The 23975-nt window shown below is 41.8% G+C and overlaps 1 protein-coding gene across 5 annotated transcripts in view; it reads left to right on the forward strand.

Annotated features, from left to right (window-relative positions):
* Positions 1-23975, forward strand: part of FOXP1 (forkhead box P1) — a 568729-nt gene that overhangs the window by 11476 nt on the left and 533278 nt on the right. Inside the window, exon 3 of one of the 5 annotated variants that reach the window (XM_057507378.1) lies at positions 7800-7983. The exons of the other annotated variants lie outside the window; for them this stretch is intronic. The gene's annotated coding sequence lies outside the window, so the exon portion shown is untranslated. The remainder of the gene's footprint in view (positions 1-7799; positions 7984-23975) is intronic. 5 annotated transcript variants of the gene reach the window in all.

Raw genomic sequence — 23975 nt, forward strand, 5'->3', positions numbered from 1 at the left:
TTAGCGTGAAGTGTAAAGTGCTCCGATAAAATATAGTGACATCCCTCACCGCCCCCCCCCGTCTCACCCCACTCCCCCCTTATAACTATTAATTATTTCCAAGTCATTGTGTCCAAATACCCTGGCCGGGCTGATTACAAAGTATATTGATTTAGTCTGGGCTCATCCTACGCATTCATTTTAATTCACTTTCCTTTTGCTCGACCAGAAAACCCGAAAGGAAACTTCTTTCTTTCTCATTCCAACACCCCGCCCTCCCCCAGTCCCCCCAGCCCCGCCACTCCAGCCCTCATCTGTGAGGCTTGGGCAGAATAATGAAATTAATATAAACATTTCATTTGGTTTGCCTGTGAGCTTCTCCAGCCCACTCGTCAGGGGCTTGTGTCGATCTCCTGTCTGGTCACAGGTATTTCCTAAGTTCGGATTTCCTTTTTTGTTACTGCTCTTTAACTAGGAATGTTGGAGGGGCATTCTGTATCCCCTTCAAAAGGAGTCTGTGCAGTGAAACTGTCCACACTTTCTCTTTGGTCGTCCGTAGGCTTCAGGATTGAGGGCTTACACAATAGCTGAGTTGAGAAAAATCTGAATGATATTTAAGGGATTTTTCTACCGCTGAAAAATATACTTGAAGAATCTCTGCAAAATTACTACCTTCCATTTCCCCCACCCCCCTTTTCTCCACAGTAAGAATCATTTTTGGGGGCGATGCCTTAACTAGAATTTGAAATGTAAGACTTCAGGTGTTCTGTATCCAGGGTTAGCCTGCATAACTGAGACAGAGGAGTTCCTGTTAATTCAGTTCCAGAGAGAGATGTATCAAACCTTTTTTAGAATTCTACTAGAGTTTTGATTCTCCAAGTGGAAATACCCATCTCTTTGAGACCAGAAAAAGAAAATTGGGCTTAACAGTTTCCGAGATTTGGAATGGTTTTTTTTTCTTCCTCTTTGGCTTTTCTCTCTGAAATGTCTCATAATTCAAGAGCATTAAAAATATAAAGAGGAGCACAACTAGTTACCATTCAAAAGATGTCAGCTAAAATCTCCCTGGGAAGGAGTAAAGGGGGAGAAAAAGGTTTAACGTCTTGCAACTGGATGCATCCCCCCCCCCCACCCCGTAGACTTTGGATTAGTCATTGTATGAAAGAGAGAAAAAAAAATCAGGTTTTTTTTTGGAGGGGGGTAGGTGGGTGGGTAAGTAAACAGCCTTCAACTGCTGAACCTTGACAACCCAAATTAAGGAAGCAGTAGAGATCAAACAGAACTGCTGCTGGGAGGTCAGGAGCTCTAGATGGAGAACCCTGGACTATTCGATCAAGCAGCAAAGTTACATATTCGCTAATGCAGAAATGGACCATTGCAAATGCTGATCTTTGTTCTGCAAGCTGAGACTCACTTGGAAGGCAACATTCAGCCCTTCTCTAGGCAGCATTTGAGTTCCTGATGGATGTTGAGTTGCCAAACAAGCTATTTTTTAATACATTTCTGTTGATGAAAGAATGCACCCAAAAAGGTATTAAAAGAATATTAAGTCTTCCAGAGGCTGTCTCGCTACCCAGAACTGTGCAGTGGAATTCTTTTTACCAACATTAGACTCCTACACTAGAGTTAGATAACGTTTTCTCACATCAAGTTTAGAAGATCTGCCTTGTCAGGGAAGCCAAGGTTTTGTATGTGAGGGTTTAAATCTGATGTGAAGCTCAAAAAAAAAAAAAAAAAATCCCTGGTGATGAAGTTTTGTGTCAGCCCACTCTTGGAATTTAAAAAGGCGAGAGAGCATTCTCCAGATTAGACATAACCTCTTTTTTTAGATTGACATTCAACATGACCACGTTGCTACTTTTATTCAAGTTCTCTATAACTTGTTCTTGCTTGTTGTCTAGGAAAATTTAACTGCTTTACATTTTTAAAGCAAGTAGTAACAGCAATTTAGCATTTTGTTTCATTAGGTTTATCAAAGTATAATGAAAGAAAAATCAACTATTCAAATTAACTGCCTCAAATTAAGGGGGTTATATTGTTGGAGATGCAAGATACTATGTTTATATTAAATCCTAGAGTATACACTGTGTAACACTTTTTTTCTTTTGCTATAAACTATCCCCAAATTAAATGTCATTTTTAATTAAGTAGAACAAAGTGGGAAATAGGACAACTAAACACATACAGAAGAATAAAAATGATTGTCATTTAAGGACTGCGTTTTTAATTAACAAATGTTGATCACATAGTAAGAACTTTGTTTTATTGTAAGTCAGAATTTCATAACTGAAGTTCCCAACATGTTTCAAAGTCTGTAGCTTTTTATTGGATATACCTTTTATTGTATAATTAAACAATGCAAGTTAAACATACACATGGAAGCTATTAGGTAATTTAGTGTAATATGTAATGTTTTTTAAAACTATAAATATTTTCTAGTTAAATCATTTGTAGCAACAATAACAAAAAGTTAGCTGGGTTAATATTGAGCCTAGGCAAGGTTTTCTGTTACTAAGTTTTTCCTTGCTTAATACTCTACCCTGGCCTTGTGTATTTGTGTTCTTAGGCTCTATTGAAGGTATGTCTCTTTTGAGCAATTTAACAGAATTGTCATATTTCCTAAGCAAATGTGTTTATACCACAGCATGTCCAGTGCCAACATTAAGAAAGAGAACGGAGAATATAGCAGATGTGACAACTTCTTTTGAACCCAGCTTCCCCTTTGCAGCCAATCTTGTGCTGTTTAGTTTTCTTGTTTCACTTAAGACTCTAACTCAGTTTTGAAATGTTATCTTGTAAGATGCTAAATCACAAAAAAATAGGTGAATTCAGACAATGCTGGGTGTTGTAGTGCCACTGATATTTCACTAGGTATGCCAAGAATATTTACAGGGCACTGGAAGGGTTCTGTCTTTTAAAAATAATTTTAGGCACATGTTAATAAAATTTAAATAGATTGCAGGCTGTCAGAAAACAGTATAAATTTTGTTTATGATTCAGTTACTTTAAGGTACTTACATTAAAGAAACTCATTTAACCCCTGACTGAAGAGCATTAAGTGGGGAGGGAGGCCCTCCAAAGAGCTCCTACTGCCCTTTGCTCTCCCGATAATCTTAAATTACTACAATTTAATTGCAACTTCAAGGCACTGAGCACGAGCTGTTTTTCTGTGGCTGAGAAAGGGTTTCCAGAGTGTAGCTAGATTTGTACAGGTGGTATTTTTGTTTTTCAATTTTTCAATTTTTTTTTTTGCTAAGGGCTCTTTCTTACACTGTTAGGTGTCATACTCCTTTTATAGAATTCCATCATAGTGAATGCCATTTTTGCTAAGCCAGCAGTATTGCCTTTTTTTTTTCTTTCCAAGTATGTGTTTTTGGACCTAGAGTATATGAAAGTCTTAAGCAAGTAGGGGTTTGTTTTCTAAAGACAATAACCTTAAGAGAGGCATCTGCTGAATAGACAAGGTGAACTTTATACATGAGCCAACATAGACTTTTACTATTTACAGGGGAGGTTTTTTTCTCTTTAGTTGATGGTCGTAATCCCACCAGGTGATCAAACACGGCATTTGTGAGGCAAGCCAGCAAGCCAATTAAGTTTGCAATTGGACCTATGAATTTTCTGAATGATCTTTCTTGTGATTTGTTACACCCGTCTCCAGGCCCCTTTGCTGTATGGGTGCTGTCCAAGGACCCTTCTTAAAGTGCTTTTTACAAATATTTGTCTTCCATGGTACTTGGGTGAATTAAGGTTAGAGGTGCCAAAAGCTAGACCATCAGCAAGCCATGAGATGAGACAAATTCCTGAAATGGGAAAACCTGACCAAATATGGGGTATCTTATGCCTGACCGTGTTGGCTTTCTTTTTGCCCCTGGATCTACATAGTTTATTTCAATGTGCATATGACGATGTGGTTAATGGAAATTAAGCAGATCTGGCTTGTGTCGCCACCCTAAAAAAAAATGTTGTAGGGATGTTTGATTTCAAGAAAGGCTTTGGTTTTGCATCCCATAGATAATGTTCTTGCAATTATGGCTACAAGGCTGGTATTCTGGAAAGAGGAAGTGCAGTGGGGTGAAGTGCATAGCAGGCGGGAAAGACAATTGTTTCTTCAATAAATTATTCTTGTTAATGGCAGTCCGTTTGTGCTAAGGCATTTTTCAGTCCTTATTTAGAAGCCAGTTCCCATTCATGGGGAGGTTGTGCTGGGAGTGGTACCCTTTTCCTTACGCTGTTGTACTCAGTCATGAAATCTGTTGACCAAATCAGCTTGTGGAGATCTCTGCAAGGCTTGTTTTTCTTTTTGAAATCCCCTGACGCCAGTTTTTAATATATGCCCTACCTTGTGCACAACAGGTGTTTGTTTGGTAGTTGTTTTATGGGATTTAAAATGAGCGAAGCATTTCCTACCTAGCTAGCTACTGGGAGGGAAGAACCCTGTACCCGAACAAATATAAATGGATTTTTCCTGAAGACCCTCCCTAAGCTATTTTGTTAAAAAAAAAAACAAAACAGGGGAGAGGAGGCTTAATTTTGTGTCTGGATATTTGCAATTAAGTTGTAGTAATTTAAGATTGTTGAGAAAGTGCAAAAGTGTGCAGAAGCTTTTTAGTGATCTCGTCTTGAGCTTAAAGCCATGCAGTCATGGGGTTAAATTAGTTTCTTCAATCCGAGTACTTAAAGTAACTAAATCATAAACAAAATTTATATTAGATCCTGACAACTAATAATCTATTTAAATTACATTAAAGTATCTGGGCAAAAATTTAATTAAAGACAGAAGTACTGTCAAGCCCTGTAAATATCTTGACAGGTCTACTCAAATGGAACTGATATCACGAAATATTTACATATGTCTGGTGTGTTCAGGAACATCTCGGCTGTGCCTGTGCAAAGCTAATTGCACTTTCTTTCCAAATCACATTTTTAATAAAATGGTTGTTTTTTTGTTTTTTTTTAAAGAACATGAAAATATACAAAATCGTGTTCACGTATTGTATTTACTTTTTAGTTCTGTACTCCGGAACACTGATGGGTTTATTTCCTCCAACTGCTGCTAATTCAGACAACCAGCTGAAATGGAAGAACCATTGACTAGAAAGCTCATGTGATTCTGTTTTATTTCAACAGTTTGAAGATACCAGAGGATGGCATGTTACAGTACAGTTTACTGAGGGAAAAGAATGCATCTGAGCATGACATTACTGGGTCCGTGTTTATATGAAATAGAACAGATCACCTTAGGATAGGATGAAGATTTTTTTTCCTGAATTTTATATTTTGGATGCATATACATTTATAAGTAGTCAGGTGGATGTCCAGATTTTGCCAGATTCTCTGATTTTGGCTAATTCTGTGATCAGCTTTATTTACTAGAACACTGAATAATTTTTCTGATATCAAACTCAAAAGGAGAATTTGTGAGCTTTCTTTTTTCTCGCTCCCAGCTCTGCAGTTGAATTACAATGTGACTTTCTCTGCTCTAGGTTCTCTGAATCAGGGATAGTATTTTAAGGTAATGTTCTTCGAGTTTAGTGATCTAATGGCGTAGGTGCTGTTATTGCTCATTAAGATGATGTTGGTGCATTCGGGCTGGTGACCGCAGCTCTGGGGAGAGGGTGTGATTTGAGTTTCTCCTATCTCAGAGCCTCTCCCCTGAGTTGTGATGCCCACCTGATCAGAGGTGTCCTCTCCTGGGTACAGGTGAGCACAAAGATGGGACATACATGCTCAGGTGTGAAGTGGAAGGAGGTTGCAGTTTGTCCTCATTCAGCATGTTTCAGGGGCCCCTTGCTCACCTGCTTTCGGGTTGTATGTGTGTGTTTGTGAGGAGATTTGTTAAAGTAAAGATTCTTGAATCCGAATTTTTGCTGACATGAGAGTGTGCATTTTTCACAAGCTTTCCCTGCTAATTCTGGAGCACATTCCGCCGGGGACCATGGACCCAGTATTTTATGCTGCTAGGAATTCTGGAACTGAACTCTTTATCTTCACTTGGACTTTATTGATGAAAATATCTTGAGGCCTGTATTATTTTTAAGGTGTTCGGATTTCTATTAAGAACAAAAAACCAGTGGTTTTTAAGTATGCACAGGAATTGGAATCACAGTGGAGCTGTGGTTCCAACCACGGATGTAGCTGCCCTGCTCCTGACTAAGCCGTGCCTGGGGTGGGGCCAGCCTTTGCATTTTTAAAAAGCCCCCCACGTAACTCTGATGCTCACCGAAGTGGGAGAACTGGACTCCTTAGTGATCAGAGGCATTGTGGATTAGTGCCTACAACTCTTAAGGGTTTAGTTTAACTGCTTGGACCTCATGAACCCTGAGAGGAATAGGGGCTCCTTTTCAGAGTCCAGAACCAAAAGAAATGTTAAGTACTTAGAGAAAGAGAGGCATAAAAGAGCTTCATAGTTCCACACAGTGGAAGGAACAGCCTGGAACATTGGTAGTTCCCACCAAGTAGCAGACATTTCCTTTTACATGATGCCTTGTTTGTACCCAGGTTTCCGATGGGTGTTGTCATGTTGTGGCTACCATTAGAATCAAATGGCTTTTTGTGCCTTCTTCTTCTTTTTTTTTTTTTTTTTCTTCTCTGAGTATTTCATCTTGATTTAAAAATCTCAACTGTTGACTCATTAGATTAACCCTGCTGGCACAAGTATTTTGATTTCCCAAGGCATCTTGGGAAATTCTCTGTCGTCGTATGTGACGGGGCCTGCAGGAATATTGATGGGAATAGCTTAGCCAGTGATAGCACACAAATAAAGAAAGCAGAAACCTAAGAAGAAGGCATCCTACAAGATTATGAGATAAAGGAAGATAAAATGCCAGGGAGGCTTGTTTAAATATTCAGGGCTTCAGCTAAAGATCTCACCACTCAGATCAAAGGAGTTATTGAAATAAAGGTTGTACAGACATTTTTCGTCCATATTCGTGATGTGCCTTTTGAAGTTAACCAGCAATACAGTTTTTGTCTAAAATGCCCTCACCTAAATTAAGAACAAATTTCCATTTGACTCTGGGTGTGGCTTGATTTTAATAGTTACCAAAAAGTTGGCAATTGTTTTTATGTTTGGACCTTCCCAGTTGCTTTGTCTCTAGGGCCAGGTGGTATTTGGAATACTTCTGTCAGGCCAAGTTCTTTCATTTCTGTTCAGACCCTGAAGTACTTTAAAGAAAAATCTCTGGGCCACGTTTTAAAACTAGAGTGTCTCTACCCTTAAATACAGGGTTTCTGTGAAAGATGAAAAGTGGAACTAATTGGAAAAATAAAAGGTGCCACCAGAGAGGACACACAGTTTTCTTCCTGTCACTGGTTGATGAAATCTACAGTGTGACGTTAAATAGTTCTGCCTTGTTTGTTGAAAGGATGTTAATCATTTCATTAAGAAAGGTTAAGTAATTAACTGATTTACCCTTAGGGAATCAATGACAGACCCTTTTTCATGCTGTATTATAGGAAATTTCAAATAGAAAGTTTGCTGCATTTAATTACTTAGGAAGAGGCAGGCTGGACTTTGAGAAGCGGGTGGAGCATCTTTAGAGACTGTCGCTGGCCACCTTCAACAGTAAATAATTTTGGAGAAGATAATCTCTATTAGAATAGAAAAGTTAGTCTCGGGTTTTCTTTTAGGGTCTTATGAAGGCATGTTGTAGTCTTGCTGTTTTGCGTGCCTGCTTGGGGTTTTAGGAAGGGTTCAACTGCTTAAACGCACTCATCTTACTTTCTAAATAATGGCTTTTGCTGCAGCGTGAGGCATGTTGACAGCAGATGCACAGTCATAACTTTGGGAAGCTTACAACAAATTCTTACGCTTGTAGAGGCAAATTATCCTGCTTGTCACTGACTGGGGGCGCATCTCCCTTGTGTCTCGCTGTCCGATGGCCACTGCAACACAAGATTTAAATAGTCCAGGCTGAGGATGAGGCTAAGGAGGAAGATACTCCCCATCTGGTGAAAATTTTCTTCTTTCTTATACCCCTTTGTCCAGAAATCACCCACAAGGTTTGTTTTCCCAATTTATTCTTCCTGCACCTGTATTACATGCTTTTTCTTGTCAACATGAAATTTAAAAGATATGTGGTGATCTCATTTCTCTATTTGTTTTTGTTTGTTTCCATTAGGAAACAGGGGGGTCATTTTTCCTAAGGGTGGAGAGCATCTCTGTGTCAGAGATAACTTCCCCAAAGCAGAGAACTGATGGGGGAAGAATTCTTTAAGGGAGGAACAAGCATTTTGTTATTATTATTATTTTTTTCATTAAAGTGTCATTGATATGCAGTCTTATGAAGGTTTCATATGAACAGCATTGTAGTTTCAACATTCACCCATATTGTCAAGTTCTCCTCCCCCACCCCCAATTTCAGTCACTGTCCATCAGTGTAGTAAGATGCTATGAAGTCATTCCTAGAACAAGCACTTTGGAAAACAGTGGAAATGGGTTTCATGTTGGGATGCAGGCCTTTAGTGGTAACACGCACCCCACTTGCTGACTATATGTGATGCCTTGGCCTTCAAGCACTTTGATCTTTGAATTGAGAACAACTTTTGGGGAGAGAAATCTGGCAGATATTTACAAAGCTGTTTCTCTGAAAATTATATGCTTGTACCTTTCCATTTTTAATATGAAATGTGGGAGACACATAAAAATGTGTAATTCAAAGAATGATTCAGTGAGTTACCTATGTACCCGCTGCTCAGCTTAGAAAGAATGCAATTCAAAGAATGATCCAGGTTGAAGAGGTGCCTGGCATGTCCCTCTGTCATCTTGCCCTTATCCTTCTCTCCTGGGGGTGACCTCAGCTCTCAGCTGGATGTTTTTCATGCCATGGATTTCTTATACTTTTAATACCTATGCATGCATTCCCCAAAATAAAGGGTTTTTCTTTCACATGTTCAAGATTGATATTGATGGTATCCTCTATGTATTCTTTAGTACTTGCTTTTTTTGTTCAATAGAGTTAGTAAAATTCATCTGTGTGGGTACATGTAACTGTAGTTTATTCATTTTTCCATGTGAACCTTTTGAAGTGCTGAATATTGATTCAAGACAAGGTCTTTACACTTGAACTTATAACCCAGCAGCATTCTGCAGTACTTGTTCATTGAAAATTTTGGATTAATGTGAAACTGTCAGTCCTGACCTGAACTTTGTCATTTGTTTATTTGCCAGTGTGTTTTTTGGGGGAGGGAAAAACTTTAAAGTCAAACATTTGCCAGGGAATACAATTTAAAAAAATATATATATATATCAAGTGGCTGATCTCTTACATTTAAAGGTTATTCATTTGAAGGAGCCTAGCCATTTTCTCATTCTTTTTTAAAGACTTGGCTTAGAACTTCACAGTTTCATATGCAGGGTAGCAAGTTAAAAAACGATGTTTAATTAATAGGCGCTTTATACTTCTGTATCCTTGTGATATAGCACCTTGTTCTTCTGTGTAGAAAGTGATTTCTGCATATTTTAAAGGACTGGCATCTTTATGGCAAGAAAGCCATATAAATAAAGATATACTCAGATGAAAATCAGAACATGTTTTTAAAATAGTGCGTGTCTACTTTCAGCCATGTTATCAAACTTGCTGCATAAGCCAGAGTTGATGCTCTGTGATTATGCTAATGACCAAAAGAATCGGTGATGCATAGCTCGATGAAATCAGTGGTATAATCGGAGAGAGTTATCAGCTTTTCTTGTCATTAAATATTAGTGATAAATAATACACTGTTCATTCTGAGTGTCTGGAACATATTTAATTCTGATGTACAGAGTTTCGATTTAGTCAGGCTCATTGCTGAATAAAATGATAATCTTTTGTAATTTAAGAGGAAAGAGAAAAGGCATTTGTGTCAATGTGGCTCACTGACTCGGGCCATCGCGATGTTTACCTTGACCAGCCAGAGAGGGCTGGAAAAGTTTTTTTTTCCTCCTAGACAACTTGGGTATTTGTACTGACATTTTATGAGGAATATCAGATACTCAGCAAATAGCATAAATGACCCGAGATGTTAAACAAAATGAGTCTAAGGTAGATAGTATTTCCCTGAAGAATGGAGAAAAATATAACAAAGGAGGCATGTTTGGATAATGCTTTTTTTAAAAGATGTGTGTGTGTGTGTTAAACAAGGATCATTAGCGTCAGTGTTACCCATTAAACAATGGCTTTAATTTTTTTTAAAAAATTGAGTTTCTCATAACAAAGTCATATTTAATGGTTTATTTAAAGCGAAGGAATACTTGTAACTTAGCATCTTTTTCTAGGTTCCTGAAACACTGTGGGAGCACATTGACATTGCCTTTTTTGTTGCAAAGAGGTTTCTTGCAATTCTCCCTAGAAGACATCCTTCCCTGGATTGAGTTCAGCAGTTTTACTGCTATAGAACAGCACCAAGTGGCAAGAGAGAAAAATAAAAGAATAATTAGCTGTGTTTTATAGGACATAAAGAAAAAGTGATGGATATCTATAAAGGAAGAAAATCAGATCGAAGGCCGCTATGATGTCGTTTTCTTAAAGATGCATTGTAAAAATGTTCCCCTTAAAAGCAAGGACTCCCAGCCCAGTGGCGCCAGCCATGTTCTTCCAGTTTCCCATCCGCTATCTTGTCCGTCCATGGTGGCTCTTACCAGTGGTACCATCTGCTCTTGTAGCAGTGGCCTTTTCTGTGGTAAGGCGGACCAATTGGGTCAACTGTTGTGATCTGGCAGATGTCCACTGGGAGCTCAGATCAGGCCAGGCTCATTCTCATGTGTGTCCAAAGCCAAGCTTTCAACTTGGTGAAAAGCTGTGGAATTTATTTCCCAAAATGCTGCTGAAACTCTGTTATTTTCTTCACCTGCCTCTTTGGGCTGAGATGATTGCTTAATGCTCTTAATTATGCCGGATCCCTCTGTGTTTTTGAACACGGGTGGATAATTCAGATCCTGGGTGGTCATAGAACGTGGCTCACCAAACAGCTTCTGTTCCAGAACGGGAAAATCTGGAGGAGGCTGACCGTGCGCCCTGTGTGAGTGTGCCAAGAAGAGGCATCAGAAAGCTGGAACTTTCCTTGAACTTCCATTGATGTTTAGGAAATATCAGAAACTCAGTAAATAGCCATGTAAAAGATCCTTGGGCTGGAGAGGGTTTTAGAAATAATGTTTTCAAAAATGTACTCTCATTCATTGTTTGTGGGAATGAAAATAGTATAGCCACATTGGAGTATGGTTTAGTGGTTTGTTATAAAACCGAACATACTCCTATCATATCCAGCAATCACACTCCTTGGTATTTGCCCAAAGGAGTTGAAAATGTATGTCCACACAAAAACTTGATTTGGATGTTTCTAGCAGCTTTATTTATAATTGCCAAGACTTGGAAGCAATCAAGATGTCCTTCAGTAGTTGAATGGATAAATCATAACAATGGTACATCCAGAAAGGGGAATATTATTCAGCACTAAAAAGAAACAAGCCGTCAAGCCATGAGGAGACATGGAGGTTTAGTAAATGCATATTACTGAGTGAAAGAAGTCAATCTGAAATACATAGTGTATGGTTCCAACTACATGACTTCTGGAAAAGGCAAAACTGTGGAGACAGTAAGATCAGTGGTTGCCAGTGTTCAGGGGGAGAGGGTTAAGTAGGTAGAGCACAGAGGATTTTTAAGGCACTGAAAATACTCTGTATGATGCCATACTGATGGGTACATGTCATTGTACATTTGTCCCAACTCAAAGAATATACAACACCAAGAGTGATGGACAGTGCTGTAATGTGAACTACAGGCATTGGTGATGATGGGCCAGTGTAGACTCATGGGTTGTAGCCAGTGTACCCCTCTGGGGCAGAATATTGATCAGGGGCCAGACTATTGGGTGTGTGGGGACAGGGGGCAAATGGGAAGTCTCTGTACCTTCCCCTTCATTTTTCTGTAATTTAAGCTTGTTGTAAAAAAATAAGTTCTAATTAAAAAAATATCCTGGGTCATAAGAAACCCATGAAGATTATCCATCTCTTAAAAAAAAAAGTCTTTATGTCCCTTGAAAATCCATGCTATGTGAGTACTACAGTTTCCTGTGAGAACTAGGAGGCAGGCAGGGGCCAGTTTGCTTTTGAGACGTGGGGCATTTGTTGGGGAGCTTCCCAGGCTGACCTGACCCCCAGAGATAGGGCCCATGAGCGCTGTAGAGGACTGGGAGAGTGATGGCTGATGTGGGCCACCCCTCTGCCACCGAGGAGACCGTGCTTCAGAGGAGGGATGTGGTGTTGGTGGCGTGAGATGGCCACTGGGATCAAATCCAGCCCTGCTCCTCACAGTCCTACCCACACCCGTGTCTGTACACATACATATATGTGTATATGTGAGTGTACATACCTGCGGATGTACTTTCTTTCAAAGCAAAGTACGCAGGTCATGCCTTCCATGTTTTTTTTTTCTTTACAAGCTTTTATTCTACATTTTACACTGTGTCAAGGTCATTTTTCCATATCACAGGGTCTTCTCTACAATTGCTGCTAACTACTTCCGATATATGCATTTAAATTTTTTTCCTCTGTGAAGAACGATACTTGGGGACAGCACTTAAGGACCAAACTGTTTCTTTCATGTTTGTGATATATGTGGGACCAAGTAGATATTAGCCTCTGGAGTTGCAAGTTTTTTCTCTGGATACGTGTGTTACACATGGTATATCTGTGTGTATGTATGTGTGTGTGCATGTATGGGAGGCGAATGGTTTATTGTGGATGAAACAGGACAAGGCTGAGGATCGGGAACTGAGTTGCAGAGAGGGGTTCTGATTTTCACAACCCATTGAGGGTAGAAATGCGCCCTGTCCCATCATCCCTCCTTCATGCGTACTAGGGAAGGCTGTGTCTTGCTTTTCTGTGGGTTCTGACAGTCCTACTGAGCACATTTGGTTTGCAGGTTGAATCAGGTATTATGGCTGAGGTGCAGAAATGCTTGCTGTATGCATTAAATACCAGTTTTTAAGAATCTCAGGCAACCTGGCCATGTCACATAGAGTGTAAATAGCCCATGAAACAAGATATCTGTAAAAAAAAAAAAAAAAGAAAAAAGTCATGTCTAAGTCTTATGAGGCTTTTGAAAATTCAGAGAACCCACAAAAAGTGGGAGTGGACTAGCTGCATGATTTTTAGGGCCCAGCGCAAAGTTAACATTTGGGTTCCTTGCTAAATATTAAGAATTTCAGGAAGGTGACAGCAGAGCATTTAATCAAATTCAGGGCCCTTTCTGAGCATGGTGCCCTGTGTGACTGCACAGCTCACACACCCATGAAGCTGGCTCTGCTTGGGATTCATAAACCGTCTTGAAGGGCTTTGATTCTTTACACCAAGGTTTCCTTCCCTGCAAACAGGAGGCCCTGGCTGGGACAGGCATGGCAGGTGGAGGCGCTCCTATGCTTCTCTTACTCAGCAATCTTGGCTTTGTCTGCTACTGAATCTAGATGGGGCTGCAGATTCCTCTTAGAGCACATTATCTTTCCTGTGTTGGAAGATCCATTGAGTGTGAAATACTGGTCATCTTCTGGACTAGGTATTCTCTGCAGGCATCTTGCAAGGCCCTATGAGGGATTTACAGGGTTAAATTAGTTACCATGACCTTGCTTGCTCTTTCCTTTTTTTCTTCTGCAGCCCTTCCCTCAGGATCTGACTGCTTTGACTACCTTCTTTTCCTGTCACCTGCCCATGCCTTCATTCTGGAAGGGGCATGCTTGACCTAAAATCTGGAGACATTGTCAGAAAAGACCTTCTGCTTTTTTCCTTCATTTATCCCAAAATGTTAAGTATTAAAGAACTGATTTTATCCAGAGGGACACTGGGTGATTCGCTGCCCTGGGGAGTTGCAAGCTAACTAGGCCCCATGTCCCAGAGGGGGTGGTTGGACCACGTCATGCCAAGTGCAAAAACCATTTTATGGGATGTTGTACTTTGGCGTTGGACAGACCCATTGACAGATGTAAAATGAGCTTCACTAAGGTGGTGCAAGTCCACCAGGGTTTGAAGAAAAGAATGTATCTTCTTGGTGTTATTACCAAGTTTTAGAATTTTAACGTAATTGGACGATCCTGGAATGTTCCACCATGGGCCAGGTAGTTTTTGTTCTCTCCTGAAATAAGCACTGGTCCTGGGACCCTTAGTCACTTCAGCATCCTGAGCAAATGGCTGAGTCTCTGAGACCCAGGTTACCTTAGTGACAGCAGTACAGCCTGTGTTCAGGTTGACCGGAGGCATCAATGAGCAGATATATGCAGAGCACCCAACAGCTTTTGACTCATTGCAAACACTTGATTTTTGATGACTGTTTATGATTAGTAAAAGTGATTCCTATTCCCTGGATTTGTGTTCCATACGTTCATGGTTTTGGCAGTCCTCCTCCTTTCTCCTCACCATGTGATAAGGAAGGTTGGGAAGATTGCAGAACGGATCCCCCATGCTTTCTCACTTTGTCCAGCTTCCCCTGTGGTCTCCCCATTACTGGCCTCTTTCGCCCTTGCCCCTTCTGTCCGGGACAATAGTGCTTCCTGACACAGTGGTGTGCGACAGCTTTGAGGAGGCTGTGATGCTGGGGGGATTGCTCTTTGACCTGATGTAGGCCATTTCTGGGGGCCCAGGGTCAAGGTGTATACATGTTTTCCTGGGGTGGGGTATGATGAGTTTATCAGGAGTGCCCCCCCCTCCAAAGCCAGGCTGGGGGAGAGACTTGGCACATCCCTGTGGCCTTTTCAAGAAGCTAAGGAGTGCTAGAGGCAGGTTGACACAGTGTCTGCCCACTGCCTTCATAGAGGATGCTCTGTCAGGATGTGCAAGGGCATGTGCTTTTTCCACAGAGAAGACCCCCAGGCCTGGGATGCAATGGGGCGGGGAAGGAAAACTAAGTTACATGCCTGCTGCCTGCTAGGCTGTTCTCCTGGAGATGGTCTTCAGCCATGAACCCTAGTGCATCCCTCTCCAGCTATTTACCAGATTGTCCATTGGATTACCTTTCCCCAGCCACCTCAGTTTTCCACTGCAGGGACTGGAAATGATACTGTACTTGGGTCAAACGTTACACTACACAAAGGCTTGATAGGTTTGTGATTTGAATGTTTTTGTTGTCAGTCTGTATTATTTTTCCCTGGCAAGATGTCTGCTGTTTAGTTCCCAAGGGGAGCGAGAAAGCCGCTCAGGATGGCTTACCATTTGCAAACAGTTGTTAACTTGTAACCCATGCACAGTTTCCAGTATCCATCAGGGCAGCTGGAGAATGAACGGGCTGTGCGCTAAGCAGGTTGGGAAGAGGGACCGCACACCTGCCAACCGTATCTCCCCACAATGATCATGGCCCACATTAGGTGAACTTTCCCGTCCATTTAGCCACATCTAGGCAGGTGTGGAGCAGCTTGTCTCCCTCATGGTCAGTTAGGGGTCATGGATAGTCACATACATGCACATTTCTTAGCGATTATATAAAACACCGTGGAGAAGTGAGTTATTTCAATGACTGTCGTGGAAGTAACGCATGGATGCATTCATTTATTCACTTGTTTATTTACTTATTTCTCATTTGTTCACCACTTCATTCATGCGTTCATTTATTGACCCACTGTTACTACAGGGCCAGGAAGCATTACCTCCTGATCCACTCTCACCAAAGCTTATTTTTGGACATCCTTGCTTAGGTGTCCTCCTGCAACATCACTTGGACATCCAAGTACCATCTTTTACAGAGATGAGATTCATCTAGTTCCACTTTTTATTTACTAAATAAATGACCTCCCAGAAGCAAACGAGTCATCTGTATTCATAGTTACCATTTCTGTAACAGATACGGCTTTCAGTTACAATTTAACTACCAACACTATACTAGGTAGTATACCAAGTTTAAGCAGCCACCTTTTCTTTCTAGCTTGTGCTCTTAATTAAGACCTGACAGATTGGTTTTTCCATTAGGCCAGAAGGCAGGTGTTGTCTTGGGCAATTCTTGATTTGAATTTCTTACTAAGTTGAGCTCCCCACCTCCACCACCTAAATATGTGTATTTGGTGAAGACTCTCTTTTACACAATGAATTCTATACAATTAGTTGGTAAAACCAAAAACTTAATAAGTTTCTGTTAAAAAGGCACTGATAGGGAATCACCTTAATGCCTGCTATTTTCTGGGCGCCTCTGGGGAAAGTTGCCCTCAAGAGTAGTGTTGAATGACAGTCTGAAGTCCATGAAGTGTCATTTCTCACCCTTTTTTACCCCTAATGTTAATGCTCCTTCAGGAAGAGAGAGTGATGGAAAGATTTGTGTCCTGAGTCCCTAACCCCTTGCTGGATCCTTTGATGTTTTTCCTTCCTTCTTTTCAATATCCATCCTCCTCAAATTACATGGAACTACTTTCCCAAAAGGACTGTTTACCCATTCATTGAAATGTAGCTTCTCACTTACATATCAAAACAAAACCGCAAAAGCCATTTAACTCTAGTGCTAGAGAGTTTCATTAGTGCCAAGGGCACCATCTAGGCTTGTGGCACCCGTTACAGGCGTACCCAAATCCTGGTGCACTGCAGTCCTGTGTGCCCGTCACACTGTGGCTTGGTGGTTAAGGGCAGAGACTCTTGAGTTCGGCAGATGGGTTTAGAGAGGCTTCTTAATACATGTTGCTTGACTTAAAACCTATTCACCTTTCTGATTCACGTTCATCTTTCATAAGTGTGTGTGTGTGTGTGTGTATGTGTGTAAAAGGGCATAGTAATAGACTTTTAACTCATCCATCTGTTCTGTGGATTAAATGGAATAATCCACATAGTGACTGGCAGATGAAGGAAGAGCTTTATAGATGCTGGCTCTTATAATTCTGGTTTTTCCTACATTGGTTAAAAGTCCCATGAAATAAGACAGATAAAAGATGAGGAACTTCACAAAGATCACTTAAAAAATGGAAGGAGGCATTGCCTCACATAGAGTGAGTCGGAACTTTAGGTTACCTATTTTGTTGTTGTGTTTTGGGGTTTGTGTTGATTGCATTGGGTTTTACCTCTTAGCTTTTGAATAAGCTCCTAAAATATGGTTTTGTTGGGTGTTTTTATTTGCTTCTGAAGTCGGCGCAGGTGCAGATAACAGGAAGCGAAACCTTAGGCGTCCCGAAGGAGCCTCATTCAAATCGTGCCAAGCAGGTATAATATGCAAGTGTTATCACCTTGCTGATAAACTGACATGCTTTGGGTATTCCATGTGCCATGTGGATTACAGAGGGTGAAGTCATATGGCAGTCTGGCACCGACTTGCCCTCCTCCTTAGGAAGGGTGAGACAGAGGAAAGCCCTTAGCGTCAGAAATGGTGTTAAAGCCCAGCATTGCTTGTCCTGAGACACAGGACTGGTCGTGCACATTATCCCTGGGTACAGGGAAGGCATCTCTAATAAATGAATCGACACCGTGTCTCTGGAGTTACAAAGCGTACTCTGGGTTTCAGACCACATGACATATTGCCCCTTTATCTGACGTGTAGAAAAATTTGAAAATTCTTGACCCATAGCCAGAACACCACATTTCCCAAATGTTCCAATATTTGAATAGCTCAATGGTCGTATCTAAAGAAAGTGTTGTCTTTAAGGCTTAATTTGATTCTTTGCCATGGTGGGCTTAGGGAGAGACTGTGGCTGCCTTGCCTTTGTGTTAGGGAATGTCTCTCTTTGGCTCTAGCCAAATCCTTGTCTTGGCTTGTAGTGAGCCCTTAGACGCACAATGAATTGAAAAAGATTTGCCCAGCATGGCCCACCATCCTGGAAGAGGCACTCCATATGCATTTCTTTGTTGAACCCAGGAGTAGGCCACGTACCTGAGTGTAAGAGGGCCGTCCATTTCCTCCTTTTGATAAGAGAGGATGGAAAATAATTTGCCTAATGCCATGGAACAGCCAGAGCCTTTACATCCCTGCCCCAGGCTGCCACATAGCTGCGGCTTTGTTTTTGTGTGCTTGATTCTTCCCAGCCACCCTCTGGCCACACGTGTGTGTGCATGTGTGCACGCCCACAAGCTTTCTCTCTCTCTCACACTCACGCACACACACTCACACTCTTCCCCCCCATTTTTTTCCCCATCTTGTCTTACCTGGCCAGCCTGAGTCCTTCATCATTTCCCTAACCTCACTTTGCTCAATCCTATATTTTCCAGAAAAGGACACTTGCCATAGGTACAATTCTTCCCTTCCCATTGCTCCTAAAGGAAGGGATGGGATTGGGGCTGGCAGCATAGTGTTTCTTGGATGAGAGGGATTATCAAAGACAAAAAGGAGAAATAAAAACAAAGGAATGGGTCTGTGGGGGACAAGATCACATATCTTTGGGGCTTGTAAGTCACTGTTCAATTTCCTGTTTGAGAAAGACCCAAGAAACGCCCAGCTCTGCCATCTGGGAAACCGCACTATGCCGTTACTGACCTGCATGGTCTCAGAACCAGACAGAACAAGCTCGTATCTCAGTACTTGGTGGTGTACGGTAGGTTTCTTAGCCTCTGTTTGCTCTTCTGTAAAATGGTTAGGTGATGATGATATGAATGTATCAGGGATGTTGTATTGATGATTCAGGTAATGACCTATGTCTGGTACATCCCAAACCTTCAATACAAGGGGGATCATATTAGCTCCTATTATTCTAATGCCTGAAGGCACAAGTTTCGTTGTGCCTGGCCAAGAATCTAACCCAATGCCTAGGGGAGTGGATTCCGAATCACCCATTTGGGTTCAAACCCCCAGCCTTTCCACTTTTGAGCCTTATGATCTTGGACAAGTTACTGAACATTTCTGTGGTTCTGTTTTCTTACCCACAATATGGTATGATAGGACCTACCACATAAAGCTGATGGTGGGGATTAGATAAGTGAATGCATATAATTGACATTTATTCAGTGCATGTAATAGAACAGCACAGAGAGTCCAGAACATGGGGAGCCCTCAGTAAATCACACGAGTGCCTGAGGCTGTCCTGATCATGTGCATAATGAAGCTTCTTACCCTTCCCCTCCCCAGGCAGAAACAATTGTCGAGAGGACTCCTGGAGAACTCTCAGCAACTCTCATTTCTTGACAGCTGGGGGCCAGACACCCAAAACTAAGCCTTGGTTGGAGACTGTTTGAAACCCAAACTTCTATCATCCGGTCCCTGAACATTTGGCCCCATTTCCTCTTCACCTAGGATGGAGACACATGGAAATAGTTTGTGGCAGTCGGGTGTCAGGCTTCGGCTTCGCAAGTGGCAGATGAAAAACATTCAGTTGCTATTTGCCATCACTTATTTGCATTTTCATTCTTTCTTTTTCCACCCTCCCCCCACCCCCAGGAGAAAGAAAAAATGAAACTGAAATGATTGCCTGAGTTAGTGGGGTACTGATTAGAAATACTTCCCAAGGCACAGGCTGGTGCTTGATGATCATGGTTTGCATGGAATAGGACTTGATGTGCAGTGAGTGTGTCTGGGGCCACAGGTAAAGGTCCGAGTCTCCAAATATCAGCTCAGCAACAGCCAGAGCATTCAAAATGCTTCGTGTGTGCAGGCTCTGTTAAAACGCTTTACACACGTAGCACATTCTGTCCTCACATCAATCCTCTGAGGAAGGTCCTTTCATCTCCATTTCATAGATGAGAGAACTGAGTTACAGAGAGATTGAAAGCTTGCCCAGAGTCACCTAGTTAGATCTTTCCTTTTTTACCTAAAATACTGTAGAGAATCATCCACAGAAGGTCATGGGGGCATGGGACCTTGGCTACCAAGTGGTTCATCTGGCTTGTAACGACTTTATTAAGATAAAATTCGTATATGTATTTTCACCAGTTTACAGTGTACTGACTTGGGCTGTTTAGTGTATACTTCCACAGTTGTGTAACCATCACCACAGTCACTTTTAGAACATTTTCACCTCCCACAAAAGAGATCCCCTACCCTTTAGCATTCACTCTCTCCTACCCCCATTTCCACCTCACCCCCTCAGTGCTAGACAAACACTATTCTATTTTGTGTTTCTATAGATTTATCTATTCTGGACATTTCATATAAATGGAATCATACAATACTTGGCTTTTTGTGTCTGCCTTCTTTCACATGACATAATATTTCTTAAGATTTATCTATGTCATAGCATGAATCAGTATGTCATTCTTTTTAATGGCTGAATAATATTCCAGTGTATAGATATACTACATTTTGTTTATCCATTCATCTATTGATGGACACTTGTTTCACTTTTGGCTTTTATGATGAAAGCCACTATGAATATTCACATACAAGTTTTTGTGGTGACATGTCTTCAGTTCCCTTGCGTATATACCTGCATGTGGAATTACTATATCATATGTTATATTCTTTTAACCTTTTGAAGAATCACCAAACTGTTTTTCAAAGCAGCTATGCCATTTCACATTCCCACTTGCAAAGCAGGAGGGTTCTGATTTCTCCACATCCTTCACAACACTTATTGTCTGTCTTTCTGAATAGCTGTCTTGTTTTTGAGATTAGGAAACAGAGTCTGGGTGGGTTTTAGTGACTTGCATCACTGGTGGTACAAGCCAGGTTCTCCTCTAGGTTTGGAAGGTAGAAGAATGAAAAACCTGGTCTTAACTAAAGCACCTCTATTTCTTGTCCTTCCTCTCTCCTTGATTCCTTCATTCTTAAGTATTTAATTTCTTTTTGGGGGGAAGATGGTTACCAGGAAACCTAGACTTATATCCTACCATGTAATTGTCAACAACAAAACAGGAGATTTTCTTTCCCCTTAATTCTAAGAGGCTTACGTAGGTCTCTCATTGGCCCAGTAGGTTGATATAACAGCCTTCCAACCTTTCAGAGCTAATGCTCTGATTGGCCATCCTTGCTTCATTGCCTGCCTTTGAGCTTAGAGTGAGGAGGGGTCAGTCCCACCTAGACCACAGTAACTGAGATTATGTGAAGTGTAATTCCCAAGGGGAAAATCAAGGTTCTATTTATAGAAGAATAGGAAATTATGTTTGCCTGGTAAAAACAGCAGTTGGCCATTCCAACCAGTTAGGAAGCTTTCATTCACACATGTAAGTCCAGGGAAAGGAAATCCCAGGGTAAAATACCTCTAAAAACCAAAATCAGTCAAAGGGAGAAATAAAGTTTAAAACCCATTTATTGCTTACAAAACTGCAGTCTGTCCCATCTCTCTCTCCTGCTCAAGCAGCCAGAACACTGGACCTCCCCCTCACCTCTCTGGTACAGATAAGCCTTCTGTTGCCCAGGTAATTACCCATTGATATGGAGATGAACTTCTCCACCCATGAGGAAAGATGCAAATGCACTAAGGCCTACTTGTTTACACCTCTGAACGCCTGTGGATATGCAGATGCACTGAAGCCAGGTGAGAAATTCTGGAAATGCTTAAATTTTACCCAAAGTCCACCCCTCCAGAAATCTCGCCTTACAATTTACTCAATCCCCCTCTTCTGACCAATCTAGTAACATGCAATAGCAACAGCAATAAAATCTTGATAATCCTCAAGCCAGAGGATTCAGCCTATGCAGATTAAGTAAATGTACTTTACAGCACAATCTCTCACTAAGCACAAAATACGTTTCTACACTTGTTTACTCATTCCTAACAATCATGCTAGATTGCTCACAAAACTTTTACCAAACATTAGACAGAGTCAAACCTCTCTTTAAACATTATTTTCTTGACAACAGCAACACAATCATAATTCTCAAGCCAGAGGATTCAGCTAGGTACAAAGTCCCATGCAGATTAAGTCCAAAGCTCGTCCATTCCAGCCATCATGCAGCAGCTGCAGCCAGGGGGCGCATCCAGGACACAAGGACTGTAGAAGCAAATAACCGTGATTGTTGGGGGCCAATTTGCAGTTATTGCAGGAATACACAGAAGGCCAGCTTCCAGGCCTTTTCACCAAGGTGCCAGAAGAGCCAGCCATTGCAGATCCAAGTGTCAAAAGGTCCAAGGTCACATCCATTTTACTTCTAATTGCTGCACCCATCTTTGCAACACATGTCCAATAAAGTGGGTACCTTAATCACTCTCAGTAACCGGTGACCGACCATAGGCTGCAGAGAGACACTCTAGGCCCCTCTTGGTGGTTTGCTGATCTGCACAATGTGCAGGGCACTCCTTCTGGGCTCTGCTGACTTCTTCAAAGGTGAAAAACAAGCCACACCGATGGGCCCACATTGTCTTTTGAAGTGTCTGTGCCACGCAACTCTGTGGCCTTTGGTCCAGTCTCTTACCCACCCCGCGATGGGATAGGAGGTTATTACCTTGGCCGGAGCTGTTCCGGCAGTGGGCTCTATAGCCAGCAAGGCGTGGTTCACAGCAGCCAGTTGCTTCAAGGTGACCCGGACCTCTGCTCCTTTCCATGGTTGTGGCCAGGCTCTGGGCAGCAGCAAGAGCAGCAGCAGTGGCAGAAGAAGTAGCCTTAGGCTTGGGCCACAGGCCAGGGTCAGCGTGGCCAGCAGCGGTGGTGGTGCCTCCATGAGCACATGAATCTAGACACATGTCCCGTGGCACGAGGACGACTTCTCCCCATCATCTCTAGGGGCGGCCCTCCCAAAGGTCACACCCATTATGACAGATTTTGGGTTCACAGGAATCCTGCCGACTACGCCAATTGTAAGTCCAGGAAAAGGAAATCCCGGGACAAAGCACCTCTAAAAACCAAAATCAAAGGGAGAAGTAAAGTTTAAAACCCATTTATTGCTTACAAAACTACAGTCTGTCCCATCTCTCTCTCCTGCTCAAGCAGCCAGAACACCAGACCTCCCCCTCACCTCTCAGGTACAGATAAGCCCTCTGTTGCCCAGGTAATTACCCATTGATATGGAGATGAACTTTTCCACCCCTGAGGAAAGATGCAAATGCACTAAAGTCTACTTGTTTACACCTCTGAACGCCTGTGGATATGCAGATGCACCAAAGCCAGGCAAGAAATTCTGGAAATGGTTCAATTTTACCCACAACACATTACAGAAATCTTGCTCAAACCTGCTGAAACAGTAAGGGAAGACATTAGCTCTTTTACCTGGAAGTTCAGAGGTACCATGTCCTTTAGGCATAAGGGAACTCAGTGATTTAGTTCTCAGTGATTCCCTGTCATTTCCTTGGATGCAAATAGCAGTAGCAATTCCCGACTGCCACAGTCTGCAGAGGAAGAGGCTGTCTGGTCCAGTTACAGCTCTTAAGAATGAGAAACTGCCTTCCCAGCAGCCTCCCAGAAAACTTCCCTTCTGCTGTCACAGCTGGACTTGACCAGACAGATGTCATTCCTTGATCGGCTTAGCCCGGGATTCTATACCAATCACAATCATCATTCAGGTGGGTTGGGGTGGGGCCAGCTTTCCCTGATGCTCCTAGGTCCTGTGGGATGAGGTACATGTCTGAGTCAGACGAAGGTTGCCTTCAGGAGGGAGAAGGGATGGAATTGGGAATCCAGTTGGCAACACCAGGCTTGTGCTTTGTCTTAAAGAAATGCAGGTTTCCAAGGAGACAGCGTGGGTGTGGGAAGCAGACATTTCAGGCTAAAGGAATAGCATGGGCAAAGCCATTCTTTCTCAGTATTGTATATAACATTGAAAGCATCTTGGTTATCCTTACCTTTCACTGTGTGAATAACGGGTTTGAAGAGCAGAAGGTGGGAGGCAGGATTGGCGCTAGAACTTTCTGCTCTCCTTTCCTTCTCCAGTTTTGCAGTTGAATGTGACTGGTCAGCCTCAGAGCTGTCTCCCTACTGTGTGTCTCACAGCAGAGTAAGCCAAGCAGAAGGGTTTATTTTATTTTTCATAGCTTTTGGCTTATAACTTTTTACATAGCTTTAAGAACCATAAGAGGGGGTGTCAATGTTTTGTGCTATGTGCAATAATGTGGAGACATAATGGACTTTCTCTTAAAATTAGATCTTTTTTGTTTTTTGGGAAAGTTATAAATTGGCCATCTGAGATTTGGAAGATAATATGGAAACATGCCAACATTTACTTTTTTCCCCAAATGTACATCTTACTACTTCCAGTTTTTTT

The sequence above is a fragment of the Manis pentadactyla genome, chromosome 1, assembly GCF_030020395.1.
Source record: "Manis pentadactyla isolate mManPen7 chromosome 1, mManPen7.hap1, whole genome shotgun sequence".
Lineage (NCBI taxonomy): Eukaryota > Metazoa > Chordata > Mammalia > Pholidota > Manidae > Manis > Manis pentadactyla.